This window comes from Phyllobates terribilis, unplaced genomic scaffold, assembly GCF_046119375.1.
Source record: "Phyllobates terribilis strain yellow unplaced genomic scaffold, ASM4611937v1 Scaffold_11__3_contigs__length_659146591, whole genome shotgun sequence".
Taxonomy (NCBI): Eukaryota; Metazoa; Chordata; class Amphibia; order Anura; family Dendrobatidae; genus Phyllobates; species Phyllobates terribilis.
This window is the reverse complement of record NW_027362771.1, coordinates 527,507,499-527,520,607: the sequence shown is the minus strand read 5'-3', so window position 1 is coordinate 527,520,607 and position 13,109 is coordinate 527,507,499.

Sequence of the window (13,109 nt, the reverse complement as noted above, 5' to 3'; positions counted from 1 at the left end):
GCTATGGAGACCGGGGGCCATCAGAAGGTGAGTATAATGTCTCCTCTTCTCCAGACCCGGGTACCATCCACACAATGAATCGCTTAATATCCGCATGTGCACATGTAGTCATGAGGATATTAAGTGATTCAATGCAAGTCAATGGCGGCGAAAATGCCGCGATTACATAAAATAATTGGTAGTGCTGCGGATTTTTCCGTAATGATAATCCACAGCGGAAATTTCTGCAGCATGTGCATAACACATGCCGATTATCATTGGGGAACATGGCAGACCTTCTATCAAGCGTTTGAGCATTTCTGCGGCGGAATTGCCACTGCAGAAACGCTTAAAAACCGCATCGTGGGCACACAGCCTTACATTTGTCAAGTGAGGAAACTTGCATTCGTAAGCCTGTTAGGTTGAATTGGATAGGAAAGGGTTACGGGGTTGTGTCTGTGGAATGTCCTTAGATATTTAGTCTGTGTGAATTTGCACTAATCACAACTTGGGGGCTTTGCAGCAGTCATTATTATTTCCTTTCTTCTGACACCAATTGTGCTCCCGAGCGGCAGATTGTAACATTGGTTCCAGGAATTTCAGGGGAATTTCCTTTTTTTTTCTTTTTCCAGTTTGCAATAGGCAGATATCACAGTCCCGGAAGAGACGCTTTAAGGGACAAAATATACTTTGCCGTAAGCTATAGAAATCCAGATAGATATGTTTCATTGCATGCAGAAAAATGATGTTGATGCAGTAGACTTGGGGCTCATGCACACTACAGCCTTAATAGACCTGCACCATGGGCGTAAGGGCGTAATTATAGCAGGTGCAGAGTTTCCATAGGCACCCAGGCCCTGGAGCCTGAGGGGTCACAAAAAATCTCTTCGGCTCATATGAAAAGACTAGTCATGTTGGAAATTTTGCTTTGGGGTTCACAAGCTTTAAGTTACATCACTGACTGGGACCTTTACTGTAACTCCATGTGTCTTTGATTTCATGCGGAGGCATACAGGTATGTGCGGAAGAAAAAAATTGTGATCTGCTCTACTGGAGGCCTAATGTACAGCGGTAATGTCCCCTAAAAGCAAATCTACACATAAGGCATCCAACAGAACCTGTACGGCAACACTCCAGGACCACATGTGAGGATCCACGCCATGTGCATGAAGACTAATATGTACAAGCCTTTACTAGGTCACTATGTTGTGTCCACAGTTCTCCCCTTTTGCTGTACAACCGCTCAGTATTGATCTGGACGGCCATACACATCCCTGAAATCACCATAAGAAATTGATACTATGGACTGCCATAAGTAAAAATGTTTCAAGCTTAAAGGCCTCAATACACATTGGTGTCTTCTGAACCTGCTGATATTGGCCAACTCAACTCACAGTCTTAATATGTATGGGGGCTTCCTGCCGCTCACCTGACAGATGAAAGATCCAAGCTCCTCTGTGAATGGAGGAGTCACGAGAGATAGCTGATGGCTGAATGATCAACCAAACTATCATTGGCCTGAAACCTGTCTATTGTTAGGCTCACTAGGTGAGGTGGATCCTCTAGGGCCCGGACCCCTGGGTGCTGATGCAGAAAGGCACCTGGGCAGCAAGGGCTTGGCACACTCGGGCAAAACCTGAAGTGGAACAATCAGAGGAAAAGTATAATAGAAACACATCACCACTTCTGTATTTATCACCCACTTCAGGTTTTGGCTTACAAATACTGATGTAAAATACTGACCAAATACTGAACGTGTGAACGTGGCCTAAATGTATTTCTGCTGTGAGCTGGAGCCCTTATTGTTTACCAGTTTCTTCATTTTAGAGCACTTTTACAGGTGTATTCTTCATCTCTTTTCCTACTGTTTCATAATGTAAATGTATTTGGTCCAGCTATGTCACTATGACCAAATTTGCTTTCAAAAGAGTCAGCAATGTACAAAAGTTGTAATGATGTATACATCCTGCGCTCATAACAGTTTTTCAGACAATCAGTTATTTGTCAGTGGTTTGTGAATTGTAACGTGTATACGTGACCTGTAACTGAAGTCTGGTATCATAGAAAGGTGTCATGTCTCACCTGGTGAGGTCGATACTCAAAAGCCCTGGTCTTGATTAGTTCTTGAGCAACAAGGACAGATGGCGACTGTTGAGACGGGGTGAAGTGGTGTTCAAGATGTAATGGGCTGAAGAGGAGATGCCGAACACCGATGACTGATGTAGCAGAACTGGTACAATGATGACTGATGAAACAGGTCTGGAATAGCAGAGTTGTAGCAATGGTGGCTGATTATTGATGTGCTGCTGGAACAACGATGACTGATGTAGCAGATCTGGTACAATGATGACTGATGAAACAGGTCTGGAATAGCAGAGTTGTATCAGTGTGTTGCTGGAACAACGATGACTGGAATAGCGGGATTGTATCAGCAGTGGCTTATGTAGCAGTGCTGGAACAACAGTGAATGGAAACAGCAATCACCACTGTAGCCGCGTTGGCTAATGAAGCAGTGCTGGAACAACCTTGACAGATGAAGCAGAGATGGGATAGCAAAGATCAGAATAGCAGGGTTGTAGCAGAGAGGAGGTTCCTAGTTCAAAGCAGTGGCAGAATGCCAACTACCTGAAAACTCAGGCTGTGTCCTGCCACCTGAGCCGGGTTATGTAACCCAGTGAGATGAAGTCATAGGTGCACATAGGGTTACTGCAGTAGCTGAACACACAGGAGAGGATACTGAACTGGCCAAGGAGAAGTCAGGAAATGCTTGGCGCAGTGACTGGGACAAGTGGGTAACAAAAGGTACAGATAACCTCAGCACCATTCATCTGCGTGTGGGTCGCCATGCTTCATCAGGGGCTAGTAAAACAAACCGTACATTAGTACATGCCTCTAATACATGGTGCCAAGACTCGGTCAAGCCCTTGCTTGTGGAATATAAAAATGTGATCCTTATGACATGCCTAAATAATACTGACATACTACTTCAAACAAGTCCTACAGTATTTCTGTATAAAACCTAATATTTGGTGTGGTAGATCGCTCACTCGGCTGCACACAGAGGTAGACACAGGTACGCCGTCTCTTTAAATCTTTGGTTGATTTATTGTAATGCTGCATAAACCAACCTTTAGTCCATAAAAATAAACAAACACAGCCCGCTGGGCAAAACAGGAGCACAAAGCAAAAATGTTAACACACAGAATTCAGTCCTTGGGAGTAGCGCGGATTCACCTGCTGAGAGTTCAGCAACTCCACATGGTTCAAACACAAGCTCCCTCCTGGAGCTTACTTCTCCAGACATTGAACTCTGGATGCATCAGCTGGCCAAGTATTTAAATCTCCCGCAGACCACACCCTGGGGAGGAGATATGGAGAACAATCTCCCACCCCCACTATGATTGTTCTCATAAAAACACACACTTTGGAAATGGAGACTTAACCCCTCTTTGCACATAACATGGTGGAGGAAACTTAATGGTTTCAATTCACTGACACCCATAGCCACAGGGAAACATATCTCCCCTCCACCACTTTACCAGTGACTTTGTCACAATGGGCTGACCATTGTGAGTGCAATGGAAACTGCAGTGTTAATAGGTGAGGAGCAATAATTAAAATAATTAAAGGGAACATAAAAATCTAATTAAAAAAAAAAAGATATATATATTTGTATTATTTTCTTCCTTAGTCTTCTACAATGAATGTAAATTATTCTATAGCGCCCCCTGCAGATGCCTGGGTTTGCTAGGGTGAAGTGGGTTTTGATAAAGGTGGAAGAAAAGATTACTGTTCACTGCCCCGGTCTCGGAGCTGCACAGATGTCATTATTCTGGGCACGTAGCTGGGTTTTTATGTAGTATAGCCTCTTTATATCAGATAACATATGTTCATCTCTGTTACATGGCTTCTAGCGAGACATAACCCCCTCCCCCCATGTCACTGGACCACACAGCCCTATTTTGTGCAGTGCTACTGTACATGGTGCATTGCAGAGCAGCTCGTGTTGCTGCAGAATCCTAAGCCTTGCATGTATACGGATGTGTGTGGGCACAATGCTGTGCGTGCAGTCAGCCTTCTGCATCTAAAGAAAGATGGAACCTGCAAGGACGTTTTCAGTTTTGTTAACACTGTACAAGGAGATTATATAAACTGCAAAGGCCACCGAGTTACAAGGCTGCAAAAGTTGCTGGTGTGTATTATCACACAGTTACCGTGGCAACTGCTGCTTGAGCGTGATGGGGGGTCTACAACCTAGAGGATGGCTGTGGAGGTGTGTGGGAAGGAGGACATGTACGGGGGCGTGAGGGGGCAGTGAGAGAGAGCGCGCTCTGCTCTTACGCCTGCATTTTATACTTCTGACTTTTATGGAAAATAGTGGTTGGCATAGGATTGGAGAATGCCCCACTGATTTCAGGAGGTGTGGACGACCCTTCACCAGACCGGAGGGCATGATATTCAGGATAAGGGCACAGATTCGTCTATATATCACACATTTGGTATTTAACAATCTAAATATTAAGGAAAGTTTCTATAGAGTCTTTCGATACAAATGTCCTATCTTACTGAGAATAGGTGCGTGTCCTGATGTCGATCCAACATGTGGGCATTGACACTAGTGATGGGCATTTCAGCTTTTTTTTCTGAGTTGGATTATTTGGCTCAGCTAGGTAAGAAGAGCCGGCTATTTTGGCTCCCAGATAGCCCTCTATTTAATGCTACTACTCCCCACAGGAGGTAGTGTGCAGTGCTGCAGGGGAGAAACGCTTTTTGGGCTGGTGCCTGCACTGACATTAAAAATGGGATCACCTTTAGTTTCAGGGACCATTGATGGATTCATCAGCTCCGCGGTGGGCCAACCTATACCTCACACTCTTTATTCTATATACTGTAAGCAGGCTTGGACTGGCCCTCAGGAGAACAGGGCAATCCTCCGGTGGGCCACCACCATCTTATATAGCAGTACTTGGCACAATATACTTGAATCACTCTGTACAGAGAAAGGCTGCATCTTATTCATCTAACAATCTACCCAGCTCATTGTTATATAAATTTATGATTGAGGATAATGTCACATTTGCCTGTAGCTAAAAAGTGGGACCGTGGAGTTGGTAACTGGTGGGCCCTTGGCACCCCAGTCGGACACTGACTGTACGTACAGTACATAAATTGTCAAGCAGAAGGCATGGATTGCCAGTTAATGTACGTGCTTCAGTTAACCCTGCTCACATCCTCACGTCTGGTCCCATCCAAGCAATTAAAAAAAAAAACAGGTTCAGCTCCCATGCCTCATATTAAAGTGCCCACTCGCTTACGACTGGCACATCACTATTCGGCCCATAATGGGGGTTGTGTGTGAAAGCTCTGTCTCTTCTCATTTCAGAAGCTAAGCCAGCCCCTTTCTCCATCTATGCATCGGTTATACCAGAAAAAAGGAGCTGGCTGAACTATTGATAAAATCAGTCAGCCAGCTCCTTTAGGGTGCCCGCAGACGAGCGTATAAATCGGATAACACACTGACCCATGTTACTCAATAGGACTGTTCAGATGAACGATTTTTTTGTCTGTCCGACTGTTCATGAGAAGATAATCGCAGCAAGCACTACTTACATCCCAGTCTCATCAGAAGTCTATGGGTGCATAGAAAAAATTGGATCCCACACGGACCATCAGGGTGGAATCCGATTTTTACGGATAGATTTCTATTATAAACCTAAGGGGTAACGTTTCTCCTTATGGAGAGTGACACATCAGCTCTGGCACGTCAAGGTAAGGAGGCTTATTCGCTGTGCAATGCTCCTCTGGGAAATGTAATATGCAAATTGCCTCTTCAGAGAAAAAGAGGACTTGTACTCTATAGCGCCACCTATTGGAATCACAATCTTATGTGTCTGCAAATTGAGATTCTGATTTGGCTTTTATTCTAAGTCATATTGCACGACTCGTTAAAGGGTTGATTGTGACTTGTAGGATTGCTGCTTCCAATAGGTGGCGCTATAGAGTACAAGTTCTCTTTTTCTCTGAAGAGGCAATTTGCATGTTATAAACCTGAGAAGCTGTATGTGACTGTGTATATGTTTTACTGTAGTTATATGAAAATGGATCTCACACGGGTGTCACACAGACGTAAAAAAATGGACACAAAGATTTCACACGGAGGAAAAAAACAGATACACGGATGGCATGGATGAAAATCTGATGAAAATTGGAAAAAAATCGTCCGAATTTTCTGGATAAAACTTGGGAGACATTGCAGGAGCCCTCACTCTGCTCGTCATGTGCCGACAATGGAAACACCGCCCTGTTTTGAGCACCGTACCGGATGCCACAGGGTTGTGACTTGAGATGGAATGACCAGTGGATTATGTGGGCTCTTAAGCAAACTGAACTGTCATATACAGTGCCTACAAGTAGTATTCAACCCCCTGCAGATTTAGCTGGTTGACACATGCGGAATTAACTTGGCATTGTGACATTTGTACGGTAGATCAGCCTGGAAGTGGGAAATGCACTGCAGCAAATTTTGTTTTTGTTTTGTTTTGTTTGTTTTTTTAAAAACGTTAAAAGTTAATTCAGAGTGTCATTTATTATTCAACCCCTCAAACCACAAGAATTCTGTTTGGTCCCCCTAAAGTATTAAGAAGTAGTTCAGGCACCAAGAATAATGAGCTTCACATGTGTGGATTAAAGATCTCTTTTGCCAGCCTTTTCTGACTATTTAAGACCCTCCCCAAACTTGTGAACAGCACTGAGACATGGTCAACATGCGAAAGACAAAGGAGCATTCCAAGGCCATCAGAGACAAGATCGTGGAGGGTCACAAGGCTGGCAAGGGGTACAAAACCCTTTCCAAGGAGTTGGGCCTACCTGTCTCCACTGTTGGGAGCATCATCCGTAAGTGGAAGGCTTATGGAACTACTGTTAGCCTTCCACGGCCTGGACAGCCTTTGAAAGTGTCCTCCCGTGCCGAGGCCAGGCTTGTCCGAAGAGTCAAGGCTAACCCAAGGACAACAAGTAAGGAGCTCCGGGAAGATCTCATGGCAGTGGGGACATTGGTTTCAGTCAATACCATAAGTAACGTACTCCACCGCAATGGTCTCCGTTCCAGACGAGCCTGTATGGTACCTTTACTTTCAAAGCGTCGTGTCAAGGCTCGTCTACAGTTTGCTCATGATCACTTGGAGGACTCTGAGACAGACTGGTTCAAGGTTCTATGGTCTGATGAGACCAAGATCGAGATCTTTGGTGCCAACCACACACGTGACGTTTGGAGACTGGATGGCACTGCATACGACCCCAAGAATACCATCCCTACAGTCAAGCATGGTGGTGGCAGCATCATGCTGTGGGGCTGTTTCTCAGCCAAGGGGCCGGGCCATCTGGTCCGCATCCATGGGAAGATGGATAGCACGGCCTACCTGGAGATTTTGGCCAAGAACCTCCGCTCCTCCATCAAGGATCTTAAGATGGGTCGTAATTTCATCTTCCAACAAGACAACGACCCAAAGCACACAGCCAAGAAAACCAAGGCCTGGTTCAAGAGGGAAAAAGTCAAGGTGTTGGAGTGGCCTAGTCAGTCTCCTGACCTTAACCCAATTGAAAACTTGTGGAAGGAGCTCAAGAATAAAGTCCACATGAGACACCCAAAGAACCTAGATAACTTGGAGAAGATCTGCATGGAGGAGTGGGCCAAGATAACTCCACAGACCTGTGCCGGCCTGATCAGGTCTTATAAAAGACGATTATTAGCTGTAATTGCAAACAAGGGTTATTCCACAAAATATTAAACATAGGGGTTGTATAATAATTGACCCACACTTTTATGTTTAAAATTTAATAAAATTCAACTGAGCAACATAACTTTTTGGTTTGTAAGATTTATGCTTCTGTTCATAAAACCTACTCTCGTTTGCAGTTTGAAGGCTCTAACTTATTTGCATCTTATCAAACCAGCTAAATCTGCAGGGGGTTGAATACTACTTGTAGGCACTGTATTTTACTATTTAAACTGATTTATCTAGATTTATTTGGCAAAAATAGAAACTGGCACGTTTTGTCACTTGGTCTTTATACCTTGAGAAAGGCGCTGGTCCGGCACAGAAACGCGTTGGTATCAATAAAAAGCGTTTTGGAATCCCAAGGCTTTTCATGCCCGCAGCGCAGCCCGCCTAAACGTGCCAGCTTCCATTTTTGCCATTATACCTCTGGAAGAACCTTTCCTCCAGCCACGAGGCAGCAGCTTTCCACGCCTCTATAGCTGCTGCGCCAGATACAACACCCTTAGGTGAGTGCTACCATCACTTATGCCTATCCTTTACCAGACGGTATTGCCCTATTTTGTGTGCGCTTCTGTCCCTCTCCAGAGCTTCTCATCTATATTTATTTGTCTAAAAAAAACTTTAAAATGTAGGACTAATGACTTCCCGAGGGACTGTTTAGACTCGTCACTGGTGCCAACATTTAAGTGTGAGGAAAGGGAGTTTTAACAAGTTTGGGAGAATTTTGGATGTTGTGTTCTCATATCCACACCCTGATCGCATGCAACCGCCTCCAGTGTTTAAAAAAATCCCAGAACTCTTACCTTCCTAATGAGTATAGGAACCCAAATGATTGACTTTGCACTTCTCACATTTCAGCTGGACTCCTCCTGAGGCGTATCAGTTGGCCCCTGTCCAATCTACTCTAAATTCAGTTGTTTGAGTCCTTCACTTCTATTACCGTTCCTCATATGATGCAATTATGCCTGGCTGTAGTTTATACACTGTACTATTCTTACCTGATCATTCCACTGAAATGCTACTTCTTTTTTTCATTTTCTGTTACATATATGATGCCAACATACTCCACAATGCAGTACACTGACTGTATTCTTTCCCAGCCACGGGATGGTCATTGCTCTTAGAGCTACACGCAATAATTGTATTCTAAAAAGTAAAGCATGTGTTAAAAATTGGCATTACTTCTGATGGTAATTTTAGGCTCTGTTCACATGTCCGGTTATCCTTTACGTCTCTCTTTCGTTTACAACAGGCAAATGGAACAGATAACCAGAATTGCCATCCCGGATATTCCTGCTACCAACAGACACAGAGGGGCCCCATAGATTATTGATTTACGTTTGTTATTTTAGACTAAAAAAAAAAAAGGTTCTGTATGAAGAAACGGAAAACCTAAACGAACGTGTGTACCGAGCCCAATAAGAAAGTAACTGGTAACATCCTGAGTCGTATAGGATGCTACGTGAAGGCAGACATGAAGGCGAAAAGTTTTTATCTGAGAGGTGAGATTTCACGTCAAGGATATTTTTAATTCCACTATAAAAAGGGATTGTCCAGGACTTATTATTTTTTTTTTTGTTATGGGCCAAAAACTAACAGGCAGGCAGTTAGCGATATAGCTGCTCCTCGTGAACAGAGCAGATCTGCTCCTGCAGGCCACTTAGCGGCTTTTACTGACATCAGATCGACAGAGCAGCGGCTTCTCTTCCACTCTGCTCCGTTGTCGGGGCGTGACTGCTGACATCATGCTGATTGACAGCTGGCTCCCTGCAGTTACGGTGCGGGAAGCCGGTTGTCAATCATACATGTATCAGTCACATGTATCAGTCTAGAAAAAGTTCTAAAGCCATTTCTAAAGCTTTGGGACTCCAGCGAACCGCAGTTAGAGCCATTATCCACAAATGGAGAAAACATTAAACAGTGGTGAACCTTCCTAGGAGTGTCCAGCCAACCAAAATTACCCCAAGAGCGCAGCTACAACTCATCCAAGAGGTCACGAAAGGCCACACAACAAAATCCAAAGATCTGCAGGCCTCACTTGTCTCAGTTAAGGTCAGTTTTCAAGACTCCACCATAAGAAAGATTCTGGGCATGAATGGCAGAGTGGCAAGATGAAAATCACTGCTGAGCAAAAAAAACTTAAAGGCTCATCTCAGTTTTGCCAGAAAACATCCCAAGACTTTTGGGAGAATACTCTGTGGACTGACGAGACAAAAGTTGAACTTTTTGGAAGGTGTATGTCTCATTACATCTGGCGTAGAAGTAACACAGCATTTCAGAAAAGGAACATCATACCAACAGTAAAATATGATCGTGGTAGTGTGATGGTCTGGGGCTGTTTTGCTGCTTAAGGACCTGGAAGACTTACTGTGGTAAATGGAATCATGAATTCTGCTGTCTACCAAAAAATCCTGAAGGAGAATGTCCTGCCATCTGTTCGTGACCTCAAGCTGAAGCGCACTTGGGTTATGCAGCAGGACAATGATCCAGAACGCACCAGCAAGTCCACCTCTGAATAGTTTAAGAAAAACAATATTAAGACTGTGGCGTGGCCTAGTCAAAGTCCTGACCTTAATCCGATTAAAATGCTGTGGCATGACCTTAAAAAGGCGGTTCAAGCTCGGAAACCCTCCAATGTGGCTGAATTACAATAATTTTGCAAAGATGAGTGGTCTAAAATTCCTCCAGATCGTTGTAAAAGGCTCATTGACAATTATCGCAAATGGTTGATTGCAGTTGTTGCTGCTAAGGGTGGCCCAACCAGTTATTAGGTTTAGGGGGCAATCACTTTTTCACACAGGGCCCTGTAGGTTTGGATTTCTTTTTCCCTTAATAATAAAGACCTTCATTTAAAAACTGCATTTTTTGTTTACTGGTGTTACCTCTAATATTTAAATTTGTTTTGTGATCTGAAACATTTAAGTGAACATGCAAAAGAATAAGAAATTAGGAAGAGGGCAAACACTTTTTCACATCACTGTACACTGCACTATATACATATACTGCAGTGCCATCGTATTGCAGTATATAGTATAAGCAATCAAATGATTACAGGTTGAAGTCGACTAAGACTAAGAAAAAAAATGCTTTAAAAAAATATAAACATTCAATTCACTCCCCTTTTCCACTATTAAACAATAAATATATTTGTAATCATCATGTCCCAAAAAGTCTGGTCTATCAAAATAAAAAATGACCACCAGAAACCCATACATTCTGATGTCCTCACTAATATATACCAGCATGAGCCCATACATTCTGATGTCCTCACTAATATATACCAGCATGAGCCCATACATTCTGATGTCCTCACTAATATATACCAGCATGAGCCCATACATTCTGATGTCTTTACTAATATACACTTATGAACAAAAGGGTAATAATATTTTGCACTTTTGACATCCAGGCTCCATATCTCACCATCCGCAACTGCTTTTACTGTGAGACTACCATCATTTTATAGACAATCATCTAGGCTATCTCATACATAAATTTGACTTGCAACTATTTAGCATATGATTAGTTATGCAGATTCTTGTCCTGTTACTGCATTGTTACTGTTTTGTTCCTGATGGTGGAAAAATCTTTTTCTTCCTGTATACTACAAATTACAACCTGTTCTCACATTCCATAATAGCTCAGTGTGTTATTGGGTTGATTTCCCAGGTAAAGGTCACTGGTTTAAATGGAGGAGCACCCATGAAGAAGATTTCCCAAGAAAAGAGAAACATCATCATCCAGCTCATCGATAGACGTCTCTCGGCCAAGAAAATTGCTAAACTGAATCATGTGAGTGCCATGACAGTTGGAAGAATATGAAATGAAGTCCGTCCATCCATTCAAAAGCCAAGAGGTGGAAGTTCAGGCAAAATATCAGAGTTAACAATTGGCTCATCACAAGGTTTATCAGTTCTGGTGAGACAAATATGACAGTAGTGGTGGCTCGTATGCTTCATAATAGTGAGATCCCAGACGTACATGCAAGCACTGTGCGACGTACATTACATAAGTCTGGAATGGTGGCTCGAAAAAAACGTGAAAAAACTTCAATAGCGTCATAAGAAGCATTCGCTCGAGTTTGCAAAAAAGTATGAAAAGTGGACAGAATGCTATAAACGGGTGATTTGGAGCCATGAGACAAAAGTCAATAGACTAAGCTCTGAAGGGTGCAAATGGGATTGGAAGAAAAAGTGGCTAAGGAAATGAGAAATTGAAGGAACTGTCAAGTTTGGTGGAGGAAGCCTGATGATATGGGGTTGTGTCACAGCCAAAAGTGTTGGATATTTGACCAGGATTGATGGTGGTCTCAATGCAGAGCTGTATGTGAGTATCCTACAAGACGAGTTACTTTGTCCACTCCAGTACTATGGGTATGAAAAGGAAGACCTAGTGTTCCAGCAGGAAAATGACCCAAAGCATACATCTAGATTGGCGAACAAATGGTTCAGTGATAATGAAGTAGAGGTGCTGGATTTGCCCCCACAGTCCCCAGACCTCAACCCAATAGAACACTTGTGGGTAGAGTTGAAGAGAAAGCTGTATACATACCCAGTTGATATACACCAATTTGGGAACATGTAGAGGAGACCTGGGATCAGATTGCAATCAAGACATGCTTGAATCTGATTGAGAGCATGCCCAGAAGGATTCAGACAGTGTTGAAAGCCAAAGGTAGATTTACAAAGTAGTAAAAAAATAATACAAATTAAAATTTAGTTTTTTAGGAGCAAAACAGTAACAATGCAGTGACATGACAAGAATCTGCATAACTAATCGTATACTAAATAGTTGCAAGTCAAATTTATGTATGAGATAGCCAAGATTAATGTCTATAAAATGATGGAAGTCTCACGTTCAAAGCAGTAGTGGATGGTGAGATATGGAGCCTAAAAGTCAAAAGCTCAAAACATTGTTACCCTTTTGCCTGTCAGTGTGTACCACCAGGAGCCCATACATTCTGGTGTCTTCATTGATGTATGCCACCAGGAGCCCATACATTCTGGTGTCTTCACTGATGTATGCCATCAGGAGCCCATAGATTCTGATGTCTTAGAAACATAGAATGTTAGAGTTTGAAGGGACCTCCAGGGTCATCATGTAGATGTAGTTTTCCTTTTTCTTGCCCAGATGTAGAATCTTGCATTTCTCCCTGTTAAATACCATTCTATTAGTTGCTGCCCATTGTTCAATCTTATCTAGATCCTTCTGAATCCTTTCTCTGTCTTCTCTAGTGTTAGCTATTCCTCCTAGCTTTGCATCATCTTCAAATGTGATTAGTTTACCTTCAGTTCCCTTATGTAGATCATTTATAAAAATGTTGAACAGCACTGGGGCCAGGACAGAGCCTTG